The sequence below is a fragment of the Scyliorhinus torazame genome, chromosome 17 (assembly GCF_047496885.1).
Source record: "Scyliorhinus torazame isolate Kashiwa2021f chromosome 17, sScyTor2.1, whole genome shotgun sequence".
Lineage (NCBI taxonomy): Eukaryota > Metazoa > Chordata > Chondrichthyes > Carcharhiniformes > Scyliorhinidae > Scyliorhinus > Scyliorhinus torazame.
The window spans coordinates 54,206,868-54,227,792 of NC_092723.1; the positions used below are offsets into that span (position 1 = coordinate 54,206,868).

Below are 20,925 nucleotides of genomic sequence, written 5' to 3' on the forward strand. Positions count from 1 at the left end.
CAAAGCTGGTGGGCACTCAGCCCACCAATTCACAGATGGCAACTTACAGTTCTAGTGGAGGTACTGAGTACCTGGGGTGAAATACTCATGCTGAAGGATGGACAGAGGAAGCCACCCCACCAGACAAAGGAGGCCTGCTTGGAGGTGGCTGCTCAGGTGAGCAGGAAAGATGTGCTGTGCCGCACATCGATCCAGTGTCAGAAATGTTTCAATGATCTTCCTCTGCAAGACAGAGTGCCAACTTGGCATAGAGCTGAGAATCGATATTGTGGAGGGCGGGTGTAAGTAGTGGCACTCAGAGGTCAAAGATGCAGAGTGGCAAAGGGCAAGTACCTCTGTGCATGCCAAGAGGGAGCGATTTAGCCATTCACCTCATGAGGATGGGTGAGGAGTCCCAGTCTGGAGGGCACTTGAAGCTGGCTCTTCTGGGGGGAGGCTTGTGAGCCTGGAATGGTGCAGCAGGTAAATGTTGGACTTATGAATGCACTTTTTCATGTTCAGAAGACAAGTCATAACGCGCACATGAATGGGTGATGAGATGCCCAACATCTTGATACTGTCCATGTTTGAGATGAATATCCTGGACTTGGAAGGCAAGCGAGGAGCCGGGTCCTCAAGTATCGGAGAGGCAAGGGTGTCGGATGATGGTCAGAGTTCACTGGGTAGATGAGAGACTAGGGAAATGTTCAGGACGGACTGAATTGTGACATCTCCAATGAGAAGAGCAAATCCAGACTTCCTATAGATTGGCCACCATGAAACATGTGACCACTGAGACAAGCTATTGTCATGCTGGAGAACATAATCTGTTTGTCCCTCAGAAGCGTCATCCAAAGGAGACGCCTTGACACCCGAGAGGAAACCACTAAAGGAGGCACACTTGCCACATATGCTGGCTGCACCAACACCAGTCCAGTTACAGGCACTCGGTGGGCTATAGCGCGTTAGCTCAGTTTTGAACGCGTGGCGATGGCATATCACACTCAGTGATAGCTGCGGAGAGAGAGTTTGCCCAGGGCATTGGCAGTCAGAGACCAGGACCATCCTGAATCTTGGTGAGTCTCTGGAGTCATCCACCAGGCGGCAGATGCTGGATGTATTGTGGGGTGCCCAAGGAGATCTAACGATGATCTTGTAGGGTTCATGTTCCATGGTATCTGTCACAGAGGAGCCCCTGCGGAACTTGAGCACTACGTTGACAGTGGGCACTGGGTGCGCAGCCTCCTTAATTAAAAGTATGGTGACTCTCATGGAGAGGCTGTACCATGAGCAGAATCAGATGTTCCTGGGGTTTCCTTCAGACCTACACGTCCTCACGCAGTCGATGACCTCTGTTCACTAACAGATTAGTAGGATTGCTGAGGCACCACGTGGGAGAGGGGCAGTGTGACTCTGGGAAGCATAACCCTGTTGACCCGTCTCCAGATCACAGCACTCACCCTCTCACCATTCGCAACCCACCTGTGTCCTTGTTGTTCCCTGTCAGCCAAGACTGCTGGCACCCATGCCAATCTGCAGTTCAAGTCGGGCCTCTGAGGGCCAGGTGGGGTCGAGGGGCCATTTAAAGTCTTCACTGCTGAAAGTCAGCAGCTTTACACTAGCCATGTTACAACCAATGGGACAGCAGTGAGTAGAAGCACTAAGATAGGCCCAAAAGAATTGCAGAAGGGTGATTTGTTGACGTCTAGATGGAACATAGATGATGATTTGGTTAGTTGCTAATTGATTTCTATTGATTTTATTTAAGTTTGTGGAAGGGCTTCTCATTGTTCTGCTGCTATTTAACATTAATGGAATTGACAGGGAGTGGAGAGATGCCTGATTAAGATCTTGGTTCTGACTTTAAGGATTCTGCTCAGACACTTGCCCACAGTCATGGTGAATGTAGTTAACATCACCATTGGCCTGCAATGTGACAGGGATACTAAGTAGAACACCATAGCAGATGCGAGGCTTGCAGAGGAAGGAGGAAGAGACAGAGCAGGCACTAATCAGGTTGCATCCACCCAAGGTCTTCAGGGGGCAGTTGCTTTTGTTCCCCATTAGATAGAAACAATGTGGGCAATGCCTCTATTTCACAAAGGATATGCCCAGGAAATCGGCCAGTCTTGCAGGCATGCCTGTTGTCTCAGAGCAGGGAAAAGACAGCCTGGAAAGAGGAGTGCGGCCCTGCAATGATGCACTTTCACAGATTTCATTTGTGAACACAAAAAGGATTTATTAATAAGAAAACAGCAGCCTCATGGCTGCACCTCGCTCCCTACATGCTGCCTGCCTAAGAGGGGACTCCACTCCCGGGCAATTATACATTGAGTCCCAAAGGGTCCCCCAAGCCAGGTGACCCTTACTCTGCTGTTTTGCTCTTAAAGGGACAATCACCACAGACCTTAAATTTCCTTGAGTCAGGATCCTTTCAGGCCTGATCAGGAGACATCCCTACCATCTTCCCATGGCGGAAGGTGCCATCAACTGCACACACATGACTTTGCAGGTGCCCCACCTAAATTTAGAGATGTACTGTAATTGTGAAAGGTTCAGAGTGTCAACCATGCTCATATTATGATCCCTGACTGGACTGAAACCCGAATATTTTAGTTGCTCCAGGAGTGATTGCATGAAAAAAATAGAGATTTGGTATTTTTATAACAAAAAACTTTATTATTAACACAGTATTAAACCTCACATATGAAAATAGCTTACAATTACTCTTTAAACAATATAATACCCTTAATTACCATCTCTATTCCCAATTAAAAAACAAAAAAACATACAGCTCTCAATCCATCCTACATCTTCAATGGCACAGTAATTCTTGCTTTCCTGATCAGATTTTGCTCCAGTTAGAACCCCTGAAATCTCTGGCTGAATGTCTTCAAAAATCTGTTTCAACTGGTTTGTTTCAGCTTCCCATTGTCCTCAGACAAGTCTGCACAGCTTTAAATACTATTGATCTTTTTAAACACTGCTACTGAGAGCAAAAGACCTTACTTGTGGACTCAGTGTTAGCCAGATCAGAACTCAACTCAAAAGCTTTTTCAAAATGTCTGAATGCCTTATCTCCCCAGGCTGGAAACAAGTTCCTGGGGGTCACCATTATCAACAGTCTGCCTGGTCCACTCACGTTGCTGCAACAGTCAAGAAAGCCCAACGATGTCTCTACTTCCTACGGAAGCAAAAGAAATTTGGCATGTCTGCATCGACTCTCACAAACTTCTACAGATGTGCGATAGAGATCATCCTATCCGGCTGCATCACAGCCTGGTATGGCAACTGCTCGGTCCAAGATCGCAAGAAACTGCAGACTGTGGTGAACTCAGCCCAATGCATCACACACACTTCCACTCCCACATTGATTCAGTATACATCTCTCGCTGCCTCAGGAAGGTAGACAACATTATCAGAGACCATTCACACCCAGGCATTGCCTTCTTCCAGACCCTTCCATCAGGCAGAAGGTACAGAAGTCTGAAGACTCGCACATCCAGACATAGGAACAGCTTCTTCCCCACAGCTACAAGACTCCTCAAAGACTCCCCCTCGGACTGATCTGTTCCCTCTAAGAACACTATTCACGATGCCCTTGCTGCTCTTGCCCATGTATTTGCTTTGTTTGCCCCCTTGTTCCGCACTGTAACCAATCACTGTTTTGTCGATGTACCATTTGTCAATGTTCTCTGTTGATTATTCTTGTGTCTACTGTACACGTTCCTCGGGCGCAAAAAATACTTTTTACTGTACTTCGGTACATGTGACAATAAGTCAAATCAAATCAATATCAAATTAACGCCCCAGTGCACTAGCCCAGGTTTTTACACGTTCAATTTACTAGCCCATGTTTTTACTCGTTCAATTTCACCTCTGACTCCTAAAAGCTTTCTGGTCTTGCAAAACAGGATTATTTTTAAAACATGACTAAGCAGTCAAACACACTCTAATCCAGCCTTTTAACCCTTAAATTTGCAAAATGTTTATACTCCAATATATCGAAAATCCTGCATTCGTCACACTCAGCACATCATGCAGGTAGCCTGGAACCAGGACAGCTAGTGGCATTCTGAAATCAGCAAATAAATCTAGAATATAAAGACCCAGCAATGGTCATCAATGCAAATATTGCTGCTTGTAGTAGAGGCCTATCTGGTTCACTCATGTATTTAAAAGAAGGAAATCTGCCCAGGTCAGGTGCACACCTGACTCCCAGATGTATAGCGCGGTCATTGACTCTTGACTGGCCTCGGAAATGGCCCATCAAGCCATTCAGCTTCAAGGACAATTAGGGATGAGTAACAAATGCTGACCTCATCAGCGATGCCCACATTCTATGAACGAATAGAGAAAGAAACTCCTCTGCTGTCTGGACTACCCTGGAGCCATGCAACACTTGCTGGAGCACATGTCATGATAACTCAAGGTCGGCTATTGCCTCACCGACACAAAGACACAGCCTTCTTCACCAGAGATACGTTGAGTAGGAAAATAAGTAAAAAGAGAAGTGGTAGGAAGGAGGCAACCAATTCATCCCCTTTTTCACTGGACAGTCAGTGAATAATTCATCCAACCAGTGAATCCAACTCACCAAAAATCACAAATATTATCTTCCCTCTACCACTGAACCTCAGAAAATCTTCTTCACTAAACTGTTCACGCGGAAATCAAACAAAACAACTAATCCAACTCTACTAACCTTTGTGAACATTCAATTTGCTGTCTTCAATTTTCCAGTAACAACCGTGGCCCAGGAGGATTTCATGTGCAACATCCATCTCCAACACTTCCAATAACCGTTGGCTCAGAGAGAGCAACTTGCAGTCTGGAGATCAGAGCGTGACAGAGGAGGACCCAGAGACAGGCAGCAGCATCTAACGAGGGGGAGAGAGGAGGACCCAGAGACAGGCAGCAGCATCTAACGAGGGGGAGAGAGGAGGACCCAGAGACAGGCAGCAGCATCTAAACGAGGGGGAGAGAGGAGGACCCAGAGACAGGCAGCAGCATCTAAACAAGGGGGAGAGAGGAGGACCCAGGCACAGGCAGCAGCATCTAAATGAGGGGGAAGAGAGGAAGACCCAGAGACAGCAGCATCTAAAAGAGAGGGAGAGGGGAAAACCCAGAGACAGATCAGCATTTAAAAAAAGTGGGAGAGGGGAAGATCTGGAGACAGACAGCTGCACTAAAAATAGCGGGAGAGTGAAGGACCTAGGGAAGGAGAGTGGAGGACCCAGAGACAGACATTTGCATCTAAAAGAGGGGGAGCGAGGAGAATCCAGAGACAGACAGCAGCGTCTAATAGAGAGGCAGAGAGGAGGACCCAGAGACAGACAGCGGTATCTAAAAGAGCGGGAGAGAGGAGGACCCAGAGTCAAGCAGCAGCTTCTAAAGAGCAGGAGAGAGAAGGACCCAAAGACATACCGCAGCATCCAATAGAGTGGAATATAGTAGAACCCAGAGCAGAGAACAACATCTAAAAGAGTGGAAGAGGAGGAATTGGAGACAAACTGGAACAAGTAAAGGAGTGGGAGAGAGGAGCAGGAGAAGGAAGGTAGTGGCACCTAAATAAGGGGGACTGAGGAGGACCCGGAGACAGGCATCTTGAATTGCATTTATTTATTTTCACGTGTACCGAGGTACAGTGAAAAGTAATTTTCTGTGTGCAGCTCAAACAGATCATTTAATCCATGAAAATAAAATATGTAATAGGGCAACACAAGGTACACAATGTAAATACATAGACACAGGCATCGGGTGAAGCATACAGGAGTGCAGTGGTAATCATATCAGTCCAAATTCAAATTTCACCATCTGCCGGATTTGAACCTTGGTCCCCAGAGCATTATTCTAGGTCTCTGGTTTACTAGTCCAGTGACAATACTACCATGCCACCGTCTCCCCAGAGAGTAATTTAGGGGTCTGGTAACAGTGGGAAGAAGGACAGCACGGTAGCACAGTGGTTAGCACAGTTGCTTCACAGCTCCAGGGTCCCAGGATCGATTCCCGGCTTGGGTCACTGTCTGTGAAGAGTCTGCACGTTCTCCCTGTGTCTGCGTGGGTTTCCTCCGGGTGCTCCGGTTTCCTCCCACAGTCCAAAGATGTGCAGGTTAGGTGGATTGGCCATGATAAATTGCTCTTAGTGTCCAAAAAAAAGGTTGGGTGGGGTTACTGTGATACTGGGTTATGGAGATAGGGTGGAGGCGTGGGCTTAAGTGGGGTAATCTTTCCAAAGGCTGGTGCAGACTTGATGGGCCGAATGGCCTCCTTCTGCACTGTAAATTCTATGATATCTATGAAGTGGTTTTTGAATCTGTTTGTGCATGTTCTCAAGACTTTTGTATCTCCTGCCCGATGGAAGAAGTTGGAAGAGTGAGTAAGCCAGGTGGGAGAGGTCTTTGATTATGGTGCCCACTTTCCCAAGGCAGCAGGAGGTGTAGATAGAGTCAATAGATGGGAGGCGGGTTTGTGTTATGGATTGTATTAAATCGTGCTATCGACTGCAGTTTCTTGTGGTCTTGGGCCAAGCAGTTGCCATACCAGGCAGTGATGCAACCAGATAGGATGCTTTCTATGGTGCATCTGTGGTAAGAGTCAATGTGGACATGCTGAATTTCCTTCGTTTCATGAAGAAGTATAGATGCTGTTGTGCTTTCTTGGTTGTAGCGTCAACATGGGTGGACCAGGACAGATTTTTGGTAATGTGCACAGCTAGGAATTTTAAGCTGTCAACCATCTCAACCTCGGCCCCGTTGATGTAGACAGAGATGTGCACAATTCTTTGCTTCCTGAAGTCAATGCCCAGCTCTTAGTTTTGCTGGCATTGAGGGAGAGATTGTTGTTGTTACACCACTCCACTAGGTTCTCTATCTCCCTCCTGTATTTTGATTTGTCGTTGTTCGAGATCCGACCCACTACAGTCATGTCATCAGCAAGCCTGTAGTTGTAGTTGGAGCCAGGTTTTGCCATGCAGTCATGCATGTAGTGGGAGTATAGTAGGGGATTAAGTACGCTGCCTTTGGGGCCCCGGTATTGAGGACTATCATGAAGGAGGTGTTGTTGTTTATTCTTACTGATTGTGGTCTGTGGGTCAGAAAACTGAGGATCCAGTTGCAGAGTGAGGAGCCAAGTCCTAGTTTTTGAGCTTTGATTTGACCTTGGCTGGGATTATGGTGTTGAAGGCGGAGCTGTCGTCAATAAATAGGAGTCTGATGTTGGATTCTTTGTTGTCGAGATGCTCCAAGGATGAATGTAGAGCCAGGGAGATGGCGTTTGCTGTGGACCGGTTACGGCGGGATGTGAATTGCAGTGGATCAAGGCATTCTGGGAATATGGAGTTGATGTGGCCCATGACTAACCTCTCGAAGCACTTCATTACGATTGATGTCAGGGCCATTAGATGGTAATCATTGAGGTATGTTGCCTGATTCTTCTTTGGCACCGGTACGATGGTGGTCTTCTTGAAGATGGTGGAGACTTCGGACCGGAGTAGGGAGAGGTTGAAGATGTCCACGAACATATCTGACATCTGGTACGCGCAGGATTCTAGTGCACGACCAGGGACCCCGTCTAGACCCATCGCCTTCCGAGGGTTCATTTCAGGAAAGTCAATCTGACTTTGGAAGCTGTGATGGTGGGTATGGGTGTACCCAGGGTGGCTGGGGCAATCAACAGTGATTTGCTGGTTTCCTGCTCGAACCGAGCATAGAATGCAGAGTGTTCATCAGGGAGGGGTGCGCTGCTGCCCGAGATTCTGCTCGGCTTCGCTTTATAGCCCGTTGTGGCGTTTAGGCATTGCCACAACCGACGAGAGTCTGTGACTCGAGTCTGTGACTCTAACTTGGTCTGATATTGTTTCTTAGCATCCCGGATGACTTTGGAGAGATCATACCTGGATTGCTTGTATGAAGTTGCCTGACTTGGACGCCTCAGACCGGGCCTTCAGTAGGGATTCAGTCTCCCGATTAAGCCATGGCCATAATCTAAAATACACTATGGTAATCAGGGGGGAAACTCTCCACTGGTTGGAGTCATACCTGGCACAAAGAAAGATGATTGTGGTGGTTGAAGATCAATCATCTCAACTCCAGGACATCACTGCAGGAGTTCCTGACGTAATGTCCTAGGCCCAACCATCTTCAGCTGCTTCATCAATGACCTCCCTTCCATCATAAGGTCAGAAGATGGGATGTTTGTGGATTACTGCACAGTGTACAGCACCATTCGCGACGCTTCAGATAATGATGCAGTCCATGTCCAAATGCAGCAAGACCTGGACAATATCCAGGCTTGGGATGACAACTGGTAAGTTACATTCGTGCCACAGGTGCCAGGCAATGACCATCTCCTACAAGGAAGGATAGAACCACCCTATGACATTCAATGGCATTACCATCGCTGAATCCCCCACAATCAACATCCTGGGGTTACCATTGATCAGAAACTGAACTAGATTAACCATATTAATATTGGCTACCAGGGCAGGTCAAAGGCTATGAATCCTACGGCGAGCAACTCACCTCCTGACCCCCCCAAAGCCTGTCCACCATCTACAAGGCACAAGTCAGGAGTGTAATGAAATGTTCTCCACTTGCCTGGATGAGTGCAGTTCCAACAACACTCAAGAAGCTCGGCACCATCCAGGAAAAAACAGCCTGCTTGATTGCTCCTCCTTCCACAAACATTCAAACCCTCCACCACAGACGAACATTGGCAGCCCTGTGTACCATCTACAAGATACACTGTAGTAACTCAAGGTTCCTTCGACAACACTTTCCAAACCAAAGGCCACTACCATCTAGAAGGACAAGAGCAGCAGATAATGGGAAAACCCACCACCTGGAGGTTCCCCTCCAAGTCACTCACCACCCTGACTTGGAAATATATCATTGTCACTGATACAACACCCTGGAACTCCCTCCCTCCCTAAGAGCATAATGGGTGTACCTGCACCTCAAGGACTGCAGCGGTTCAAGAAGGCAACTCACCACCACTTTCTGAAGGGCAACTAAGGATGGGTAATAAATGCTGGCCTAACCAACGACACCCGTAACCAAATAAAAAAATTAATGGGTTATTATTCAAGGGGCCCTCGCACATATAATGGGGAAAGTCACAGCTGTACTGTACGGACATTCTTTACCTGAATAGTGTCAAGACCAATGTTCTGGCGAGTTATGTCTCGGGTGATAGAATGGGCTTTAAGCTAAATAGTCAAGGTGAAGGATCAAATGTGTGAAGATGTTATCAATGAAAGAGAGAAGATAAGACAAGAAAGCAATGTAAAAATAAAATAAGTTAGGATATGTGTCTCAGGAAGCGTCAGTGTGTACAAATGTAAGAGTGCACCAGAATATAAGGCTTGATGTTGCAGAAGAAAAGAGAAGACCGAAGTAAAGGCACTATTTCAATACACACAGCACTCAAAAAAAGTGGATGAAGTGACGGCACAAATGGAAGTAAAATGGTTTGGCTTAATTGCCATTACGGCAACATGGCTGCAAGGTGATCAAGGCTGGATACTGTATGTTTAAGGGTATTCAACATTTAGGAAGGATAGGTGAAAGGGAAAAGAGTTGGGGTAGTGCTGTTAATAAAGGTTGAGTTGAGTACATTACTGAGAGAGAATTTTAGATCAGAAGATCAAGATGTTGAATTAGTTTGGTTGGAGCTAAGAAGCAGCAAAGGGTAGGAATTTCTTGTAGACCACCAACAGTACTGGTAATTTAGGGCAGAGTATACATCAGGAAATTACAAGTGTGTATCAAGTGTAATACAGTAATCATGGGGGCACTTCAATCTAAACGAGGGTCAATTCTGAATGTACACAAGAAGGTTTTCTAGAACTGTAAATTGAGGATCCAACTAGAGAAGAGGCTATTTTAGATCTAATAACGTGCAATGAGAAAAGGTCCATTAATAAGCTTGTTATGAAGGAGCCTCTAGGAAATAGCGACCATAATATGATAGAATTTTATATTAAGTTTGAAAGTGATGTAGTTCAATTTCATACTAATGCCTTAAATCCAAATGAGGGAAACGATGAGATATGACGACTAAATTTGCTGTGGCAAATTCGTAAACTATATCGAAAGGTAAGTTAGACAGTTAATGGCTAGCTCTTAAAGAATTAATTTACAACAAATTTACATTCCTTTGGGGCAAATACCTGGCAAGAAAGATGATCCCACCATGGCCAGCAAGAGAGGTTATACAGATCAAAGAACAAAGATAGAGGCTTATGATGGTGCCAAAAAGTAGTAAGCCTGAGGATTAGGAGCATTTTAGAATTCAGCAAAGGAAGCCCAAGAAACAATAAAGAAAGAAAAAATAGAACCAGAAATTAAATGAACGAGACACAGAAAAATGGACAGTAAAGGCTTCTATAGGTGTATAAAAAGGAAACGATTAGTAAAGACAGTTGTGGGCCTTTTACGGATGAATGTATAATATGGAATAAGAAAATGACAGAGAAACTAAACAAATACTTTGTATTTGTCTTCAGAGGAAGATACAATAATACTAGAGAACCAAGGGGCAAATGAGAATGAGAAACGGAAAGAAATTAGTAGTAGTGAAGAAGTAACACTGAAAAAATTAATGGGATTGAACATTGATAAATTCCCTGGACCCGATGATCTACATCCCAGAGTGATGCAAGACATGGCTGTAGAGATTGTTGATGCATTTGGTGATCATCTTTCAAAACTGTATAGATTCTGGAAAGGACCTTGCAAATTGAAAAGTAGCAAATGTAACCTCACTATTTAAGAAAGAAAGGAGAGAGAAAAAGGAGAACAGCACACCCGTTGAGCTGGCATCGGTAATAAGGAAAATGCTAGAATCTACCATAAAGGATTTGATAACTGGACACTTAGAAAAATAATGGTAGGTTTAGTTTAAACTAATTTGGCAGGGGAATGGGAACCGGATTTGTAGTCCAGCAACTAAGGTAGCCGATATTCAGGACGCCAAAGCATGTAGTGAGGCAGTGGGGAAGGGAACACTGACAAAGGAGAGTACTTGCAGGCACGGAGATGGGTTGAAGTGTGTATACTTCAACGCAAGAAGCATCAGGAATAAGGTGGGTGAACTTAAGGCATGGATCGGTACTTGGGACTACGATGTGGTGGCCATCACGGAAACTTGGATAGAAGAGGGGCAGAAATGGTTGTTGGAGGTCCCTGGTTATAGATGTTTCAATAAGATTAGGGAGGGTGGTAAAAGAGGTGGGGGGGTGGCATTATTAATTAGAGATAGTATAACAGCTGCAGAAAGGCAGTTCGAGGAGTATCACCCTATTGAGGTAGTATGGGTTGAAGTCAGAAATAGGAAAGGAGCAGTCACCTTGTTAGGAGTTTTCTATAGGCCCCCCAATAGTAGCAGAGATGTGGAGGAACAGATTGGGAAACAGATTTTGGAAAGGTGCAGAAGTCATAGGGTAGTAGTCATGGGCGACTTTAACTTCCCAAATATTGAGTGGAAACTCTTTAGATCAAATAGTTTGGATGGGGTGGTGTTTGTGCAGTGTGTCCAGGAAGCTTTTCTAACACAGTATGTAGATTGTCCGACCAGAGGAGGGGCAATATTGGATTTAGTACTGGGTAATGAACCAGGGCAAGTGATAGATTTGTTAGTGGGGGAGCATTTTGGAGATAGTGACCACAATTCTGTGACTTTCACTTTAGTAATGGAGAGGGATAGGTACGTGCAACAGGGCAAGGTTTACAATTGGGGGAAGGGTAAATACGATGTTGTCAGACAAGAATTGAAGTGCATAAGTTGGGAACATAGGCTGTCAGGGAAGGACACAAGTGAAATGTGGAACTTGTTCAAGGAACAGGTGCTACGTGTCCTTGATATGTATGTCCCTGTCAGGCAGGGAAGAGATGGTCGAGTGAGGGAACCATGGTTGACAAGAGAGGTTGAATGTCTTGTTAAGAGGAAAAAGGAGACTTATGTAAGGCTGAGGAAACAAGGTTCAGACAGGGCATTGGAGGGATACAAGATAGCCAGGAGGGAACTGAAGAAAGGGATTAGGAGAGCTAAGAGAGGGCATGAACAATCTTTGGCGGGTAGGATCAAGGAAAACCCCAAGGCCTTTTACACATATGTGAGAAATATGAGAATGACTAGAGCGAGGGTAGGTCCGATCAAGGACAGTAGCGGGAGATTGTGTATTGAGTCTGAAGAGATAGGAGCGGTCTTGAACGAGTACTTTTCTTCTGTATTTACAAATGAGAGGGGCGATATTGTTGGAGAGGACAGTGTGAAACAGATTGGTAAGCTCGAGGAAATACTTGTTAGGAAGGAAGAAGTGTTGGGCATTTTGAAAAACCTGAGGATAGACAAGTCCCCCGGGTCTGACGGGATATATCCAAGGATTCTATGGGAAGCAAGAGATGAAATTGCAGAGCCGTTGGCAATGATCTTTTCATCCTCACTGTCAACAGGGGTGGTACCAGGGGATTGGAGAGTGGCGAATGTCGTGCCCCTGTTCAAAAAAGGGACTAGGGATAACCCTGGGAATTACAGGCCAGTTAGTCTTACTTCGGTGGTAGGCAAAGTAATGGAAAGGGTACTGAAGGATAGGATTTCTGAGCATCTGGAAAGACACTGCTTGATTAGGGATAGTCAGCACGGATTTGTGAGGGGTAGGTCTTGCCTTACAAGTCTTATTGAATTCTTTGAGGAGGTGACCAAGCATGTGGATGAAGGTAAAGCAGTGGATGTAGTGTACATGGATTTTAGTAAGGCATTTGATAAGGTTCCCCATGGTAGGCTTATGCAGAACGTAAGGAGGCATGGGATAGTGGGAAATTTGGCCAGTTGGATAACGAACTGGCTAACCGATAGAAGTCAGAGAGTGGTGGTGGATGGTAAATATTCAGCCTGGATCCCAGTTACCAGTGGCGTGCCGCAGGGATCAGTTCTGGGTCCTCTGCTGTTTGTGATTTTCATTAATGACTTGGATGAGGGAGTTGAAGGGTGGGTCAGTAAATTTGCAGACGATACGAAGATTGGTGGAGTTGTGGATAGTGAGGAGGGCTGTTGTCGGCTGCAAAGAGACATAGATAGGATGCAGAGCTGGGCTGAGAAGTGGCAGATGGAGTTTAACCCTGAAAAGTGTGAGGTTGTCCATTTTGGAAGGACAAATATGAATGCGGAATACACGGTTAACGGTAGAGTTCTTGGCAATGTGGAGGAGCAGAGAGATCTTTGGGTCTATGTTCATACATCTTTGAAATTTGCCACTCAAGTGGATAGAGCTGTGAAGAAGGCCGATGGTGTGCTCGCGTTCATTAACAGAGGGATTGAATTTAAGAGCCGTGAGGTGATGATGCAGCTGTACAAAACTTTGGTAAGGCCACATTTCGAGTACTGTGTACAGTTCTGGTCGCCTCATTTTAGGAAGGATGTGGAAGCTTTGGAAAAGGTGCAAAGAAGATTTACCAGGATGTTGCCTGGAATGGAGAGTAGGTCTTACGAGGAAAGGTTGAGGGTGCTAGGCTTTTTCTCATTAGAACGGAGAAGGATGAGGGGCGACTTGATAGAGGTTTATAAGATGATCAGGGGAATAGATAGAGTAGACAGTCAGAGACTTTTTCCCCGGGTGGAACAAACCATTATAAGGGGACATAAATTTAAGGTGAAAGGTGGAAGATATAGGAGGGATATCAGAGGTACGTTCTTTACCCAGAGAGTAGTGGGGGCATGGAATGCACTGCCTGTGGAAGTAGTTGAGTCGGAAACATTAGGGACCTTCAAGCAGCTATTGGATAGGTACATTGATTACGGTAAAATGATATAGTGTAGATTTATTTGTTCTTAAGGGCAGCACGGTAGCATTGTGGATAGCACAATGCTTCACAGCTCCAGGGTCCCAGGTTCGATTCCGGCTTGGGTCACTGTCTGTGCGGAGTCTGCACGTCCTCCCCGTGTCTGCGTGGGTTTCCTCCGGGTGCTCGGGTTTCCTCCCACAGTCCAAAGATGTGCAGGTTAGGTGAATTGGCCAATGATAAATTGCCCTTAATGTCCAAAATTGCCCTTGGTGTTGGGTGGAGGTGTTGAGTTTGGGTAGGGTGCTCTTTCCAGGAGCCTGTGCAGACTCAAAGGGCCGAATGGCCTCCTTCTGCACTGTAAATTCAATGATAATCTATGATTAATCTAGGACAAAGGTTCGGCACAACATCGTGGGCCGAAGGGCCTGTTCTGTGCTGTATTTTCTATGTTCTATGTTTGAGAAAAGTGAACATGGATTTATGAAAGGGAACTCATGTTTGACATTTGAAATCCATTTTTGCGCATGTAATTTACAAAATAGATAAAGGGGAACCAGTGGATGTGGTGTGTTTGGATTTTCAGAAGATTTTTGCTTTGATCCCACACAAGAGCTATATACTGGAATGTATTGAGAATTTGTTAAAGGCCAGAAAACAGAATAGGAATAAATGGCTATTTTCAGGTTGATAGGCTGTGATTAATGGGAGTACCACAAGGATCAGTTCTTCGGCCGCAGCTATCCACAATCTCTATCAATGATTTGAAGGTGGGAACCAAATGTAATATTTCCAAGCTTGCTGCTGACACAAAACGAGGTGGGAATATGAGTTGTGAGTGGGCAAAATATGGCAGGGTTCTAGATGTTTTTGTTCATAATTTACTGAATGCTAACGTGCAGGTACAGCTGTGGATTCCACCAGGGCTCCACTGTGGGTTCCACCAGCTCCTGGCCGCATTAAAGTTTTGGTTCAAACATGGACAAATAAACAAAACACCAGACATAAGGCGATGGTAACTGCACTTGACATTAAGGCCGCATTCGACCGAGTGTGACATCAAGGAGCCTCAGAAAAATGATTCAGCGGGAAAATTCTCCACAGGTTTGAGTCATATCTGCCACAAACGAAGATGGTTGTGTTTGTTGGAGGTCAGTTATCTCAGTTCCAGGATACCAATATGGGAGATCATCAGGGGAGTGCCCTAGAGCCAGTCATCTTCAGCTGCTTCATCAATGACCTTCCCTCCATCATAAGGTCAGAAGCTGATTATTGCACAATGTTCAAAACCATTTGCAACTCCTCAGATGCTGAATCAATCCATGTTAAACTACAGCAAGACCGCAACAATATCCAGGCTTGGGCTGAAAAGAACATTTGTGCCACGCAAGTGCCAGGCAATGATCATTTCCAACAAGAGACAATCTAACCATTGCCCTTTGACCATCAATGGCATTGCCATAATCGAGTCCCCCACTATCAACATCCTGGGGGTTACCACTGACCTGAAACTCAACTGGACCAGTCTTATAAACACTATGGTTACAAGAGCAGGTCAGATGCTTGGAATCCTGTGGTGAGTAACTCACCTCCCGATTAGACAAAGCCTGTCCATCATCTCCAAGGCACAGGTCAGGAGTCTCATGGAATATTCTCCCCACTTGCCTGGATGAGTGCAGCTCCAACATCTCTAGAAGCGCGACACCATGCAGGACAAAGCAGCCCGCTTGATTGGCACACCTTCCACAAACATTCACTCCCTCTACCATTGATGAGCAGTGGCAGCAAAGTGTGCCATTTACAAGATGTACTACAGGAACTCACCAAGGTTCCTTAAGAAGCACTTTCCTAACGCGTGACCACTACCATCTAGAAGGATAAGGGCAGGTGATACATGGGAACACCATCATCTATACGTTCCCCTCCAAACCACTCACCATCCTGACTTGGAACTATAGGTCTGTCCCTTCACTGTCACTGGGTCAAAATCCCTCCCATTCACCACATGGACAACAGGATTTAACCACCACCTTCTCATGGGCAGCTCACCACCACCTTCTCATGGGCAATTAGGGTTGGCCTAGCCAGCGAATCCCACATTCTTTGAATTAATAAAGTAAAAAATATGTTGGCCTTTATTGCAAGAGAATTTGAGTTTAGAGAGAAAAAGTCTTGCTGAAAATATATTGAGCTTTTGTAAGACCACACCTGGAGTCTTGGGCACAGTTTTTGTCCCCTCACCTTAAGAATATACATGCCACAGAGGGAGTGCAGCATAGGTTCACTACCCTGATTCCGAGGATGATGGGATTGTCATAGCAAGAGAGATGAAGGAAATTAGGCCTATATTCTCTAGAATTTAGAAGAATGAGAGATGATCTTATTAAAGCATACATAATTATTTTATGGCTCTACAGGGTAGATACACGTCGGATGCTTCCCCTGTCTGGGGCGTGAGGGGAGTGGGCTTTAGAACCAGGGGACAAAGTCTTAGAATAATAGATTGGGGCTGGCTTAGCACAGGGCTAATTCGCTGGCTTTGAAAACAGACCAAGGCAAGCCAGCAGCATGGTTCAATTCCTGTACCAGCCTCCCTGAACAGGCACCGGTATGTGGCGACTAGGAGCTTTTCACAGTAACTTTATTTGAAGCCTACTTGTGACAATAAACGATTTTCATTTCATTGGATCAACACTTGCCATACCACTGATACTGAGAGGACAAATAAATTCCTCAACATCCTCGATCAGGCACTTCCAACCAAGGCCAAAATCTGGTGTCAAAGTGGGATCATCTGCCTGACACCGGCTTTCATTCAGAATCCAGTACTTATGGGAAAAGAGAATGCTGTGAGACTTGAGACTTATTGGACTGAAATGGAGGCACTTACTGCAATCAAGAGGAGAGCTCTCAAACTTCAACCAGGCCCCCAGAAATCAAAATCTCAATGCTCTCAGAGCTGCCAGAATCAAATGGCAGCAGACATTTTGGCAGTGCTCCAATCAATGCTGGTTGAAACTCTGCAACAGTATTACAATCTGCGGCTGAATCTGCCTACTTGTGACAATAAGCGATTTTCAATTTTTCATTTCATTTCATTTCATTTTCGATTGGCCATTTAGGATTGAGATGAGGAGGAATTTCTGCATCCGGAGAGCAGTGAGCCTTTGGAATTCTGAATCCCAGAAGGACTATGGAGCCTCAGCCATTTAGTCAATTTAAGACAGAGACCAATAGATTACTAGATAGTAAAGATTTCAAGGGATATGAGAATAGTGTGGGAAACCGGTGTTGAAATAGAACATCAGCTATATTTTAGTTGAATGGCAGAGCGGGTTGAAGGTGCGTGCTCCTATTTCCAATGTCCATGGGCATGATTCTCCCAAAGGGAGACAAAGTCCCGACGCCGGAGTGAAAACCGGAGTGTTTCACTCCGGCGTCGGAGCCCGCTCCCAGCCCCCTATTCTCCCGTCCCCGGGAGGCTAGGAGCGGGGTCGCGTCTTTTACGCGCACTGGGCCTTGGCGCCGCGTAAAAAGCGGCGCCGCATAAATGACGTGGCCGGCATCGTGTAAATGACGTCATCTGCGCATGCGCGGGTTGGCCGGCGCCACCCTACGCTTGCATGGTTGCCGTCCTCCCCAAGGCCGCCCCGCAAGAAGATGGCGGATGGATCTTGCGGGGCGGCAGAGGAAAGGAGGTCCTCCTTTAGAGAGGCCAGCCCGCCGATCGGTGGGCCCCGATCGCGGGCCAGACCCCAACGGAGGCCCCCCCCGGCGAAGGAACCCCCCTCCCCCCCCCCCTCCGCCCCCAGCTTTCCAGCACAGTTCCCGCCGGCAGCGACCTGGTGTGGATGGCGCCGGCGGGAACCTGTCGTGTCGTAGCACAAACGGCAAGCGGCGATTCTCCGAGCGGCCCAGCACGATTTTCGCGGCGCTGGTTTGGGGGGGTGGGAGAATCGTGTGCGGGTGTCGGGGTGACGTGGTGCGACTCGCGCGGTGCCCCGGCGATTCTCCCACCTAGCGTGGGGGGGGGGGGGGGATACCGCCCCAGATGTTCCTCTTCGTTTGTGGCATGAATTTAGCGAATAAGAAGGAAAATGTTTGACAACAGTGAGGGAGATCAAGTGCAGGGTGGAAATCTATTAGGCTGCCTGTCCCTCTTACATTAACTGACTTTAAGAACCTCACTGCTGTCAGAGGAACAATAGTGTAGCAAAAATAATGTTGAACAGTCACTGCCTTACAATCAATATCCACAATAGTAGAAGAGAGAGATTAATAGGTTGTCCCCAAATTCTTCATATCCAGCCACAGTGCACTTGGGAGAATAAATCGAATATGAAGAGGCAATCAAGAGGGAAAGGTGAAGAGTGAAGCCAGGTGCAAAAGCAAAGGAGTTGTCCAGTGTCTATCCTGTCTGTGCAGTTATATATAGCACTAAACATGTGAAAGGAGGCACATCACGGAAACACATTGACAGGCACGCCTGTCATCCTGTATTTACAGAGGAAAACAAGGAAAATCACTATGAAAATACAGTAAGAATGTGGAACTCGTTACCACAGTGAATGCCTGAAATGAAGAACATGATACATAAGGGGAAGCTAGACAACCATATAAAAGAGAAGGAAATTGATGGTTCTATCGGTATGTTTAGATAAGGAAAGATGAGAGGAACATCGAGCATAGCATAAACACTAGCGTGGTGGAAATGTCTGATTAGGATGTCAGATTAAATAAACTGCAGCTAACTATCATTGAAGGGATCTAGTTAGCAACAGAATTTAAATGGGAGATAGCTGTTGGCTGAAAATGTACATTTATCACTGCTGTCGTTATTAGTTTCTCTAATGTGGAAGTTAAAGGTTCGCCTTGATATCTTCACACAACAAAGCTTTGTTGATAATAGAAACAGAAAATGCTGGAAATACTCAGCCAGTCTGACGGCATCTGTGGAGAGAGAAACAGAGTTAACAGGAAGATTTATGTAGGATTACAAAGGATGTACAGCACACTCTCCAGTTGATGTGATGTCACAAGTTTGTTAGTGTAATAGTTGGTGTGTAGGGGTTAGTCTGCTTGTAACCTCCTGCATTCACCTCTCATCACTGTCTAACCGTACAACTATTGTGGACAGATAGCCAATTGTGAAAGTTTCTCCTGTCAGTACGTGGTCTCTTCATCATCAAGCCCTCTGTAGTGCCTCCGCATGACGACATGGATAAACTGGATACCTCACAGATCCAGGCTAAACTACAGGGATCTCAGAGGAGGCCAGTTATTCCCCAGTGGCATGGCATACAGGCCCATGAAGCAGCTATGGGTAAATAGCCCCACTGCCTTGTGGGTGTCTTGGGAGAGAAGAAGGCTAAGGGAGTAAACCCTGACAGAAAATCCAGAGTGGAGTCTCATAGGTGGTAATCTGTTATCTGTCAGGCAGCTTTCTGGCAACTCCTGTAGCACAGCAGGTACCAAACAGTACTACTTTCATTATTCCCTTTGGACAATTTCAGTAATTCTGAGAGTGGAGGCCCTGATACCTAGGCAACTCAGGGTCTCAATACTGTTTTCCCAGGCATGTGTCATGGAGACGGCACTCCAGCTTCATGGTTTACATTGTCTTCGCCCAGGAAGAAAGTTACCGGATATAAGTTCTTGCTCGATTCGCGTAAAGCATAAGTGCCAGGCGTTACTTCCAGTAGCGGGAGAGATCATTGAAACGCTTTTTTTTTCCTTATAAATTTAGAGTAACCAATTATCATTTTTTTTCCAATTGAGGGGCAATTTAGCGTGGCCAATCCACCTAGCCTGCACATATTTGGGTTGTGGGGGCGAAACCCATGTAAACACGGGGAGAACGTGCAAGCTCCACACGGACAGTGACCCAGAGCTGGGATCGAACCTGGGACCTCGGCACCGTGAGGCAGCAGGCCTAACCCACTGCGCCACCGTGCTGGCCATTCAAATGCATTTAATAGTTACCGCTGGTCTCAAGCTCCGCAGTCTTCAGTCAGTTACCCGCTGCCCCAACACAGCCAGCTTAGAGTTGAGAGAGTCATCTCGACAGGTGGTTTACTAATCTATGCCCCAGGCAAGACAAACTGAACAAAGAAGACATGTGTCTTTTGCATTGCAAACTGGAATGTAAGGACCCAGCATCCTGATGACCTTCTGCAAGTTGACGCATGCAAAACAGCTGTGATCGACAAAGAACTTACTGATCAATATGGACATGACTGGCTGCAAGAAACTAGGCTCAAAGTGGATTCCTAAAAGAAAAACACTACACTTTTTTCTGACAGGGAAAACCAAGAGGCAAGGAGTGAATTTCATAGCATAGCAAAAAGCACTCTATTCACGATGGTTAAAGCCACCACAAAAAACACAAAGACATCCTACTCTTGACGTGTCGACATGCATGGGCCTAGTTAACCTGATCCTCAACACTCACCACCACCGCAGATGTCAAGGATCAATTCGATGAGGCACTTAACGGCACCCTCAGCAGAATTAACAGCACTAAGAGGCTGCAGTTTCCCGGGGATTCAATGCAAGGGTGAGTACCGACTACACAGCTTGGAAAACCTGCATAGCGCTCTATGCAAACAGCAAGATAAATGAAAATGGACAGAGATTGCTGGAGCTGATGCTGTTACCATGGACACTGTGATGAACAGCTACTTCTAAACCAAGCTATGCTGCAAGTTGTCCTGGAGATGTCCGAGATTATTCCACAGGCACAGCTAGATCTCATCACAGGACACACCACCCTTAAACAGTGCCCTCATCACTCATAACTATCACTGTGCTGACTGTGACATTGACCACTCCTGATGTGTAGAAATATCAGGCTTCAGACCAAGAAACTACACCACTCCAACAGAAAAGGTTGTCCTTGGGGCTGGTTTAGCACAGGGCTAAATCGCTGGCTTTGAAAGCAGACCAAGGCAGACCAGCAGCACGGTTCAATTCCCGTACCAGCCTCCCCGAACAGGTGCCGGAATGTGGCGACTAGGGGCTTTTCACAGTAACTTAATTTGAAGCCTACTTGTGACAATAAGCGATTTTCATTTCATTGGATCAACACTTGCCATACCACTGATACTGAGAGGACCAATAAATTCCTCAACATCCTCGATCAGGCTCTTTCACCTCAACATCCTTG

At 46.1% G+C, this 20,925-nt stretch overlaps 1 pseudogene; it reads left to right on the forward strand.

Annotated features, from left to right (window-relative positions):
- The first annotated feature begins 526 nt into the window (after positions 1–526).
- Positions 527–20,925, forward strand: part of LOC140393461 (peptidyl-prolyl cis-trans isomerase B-like) — a 138,430-nt pseudogene continuing 118,031 nt past the window's right edge.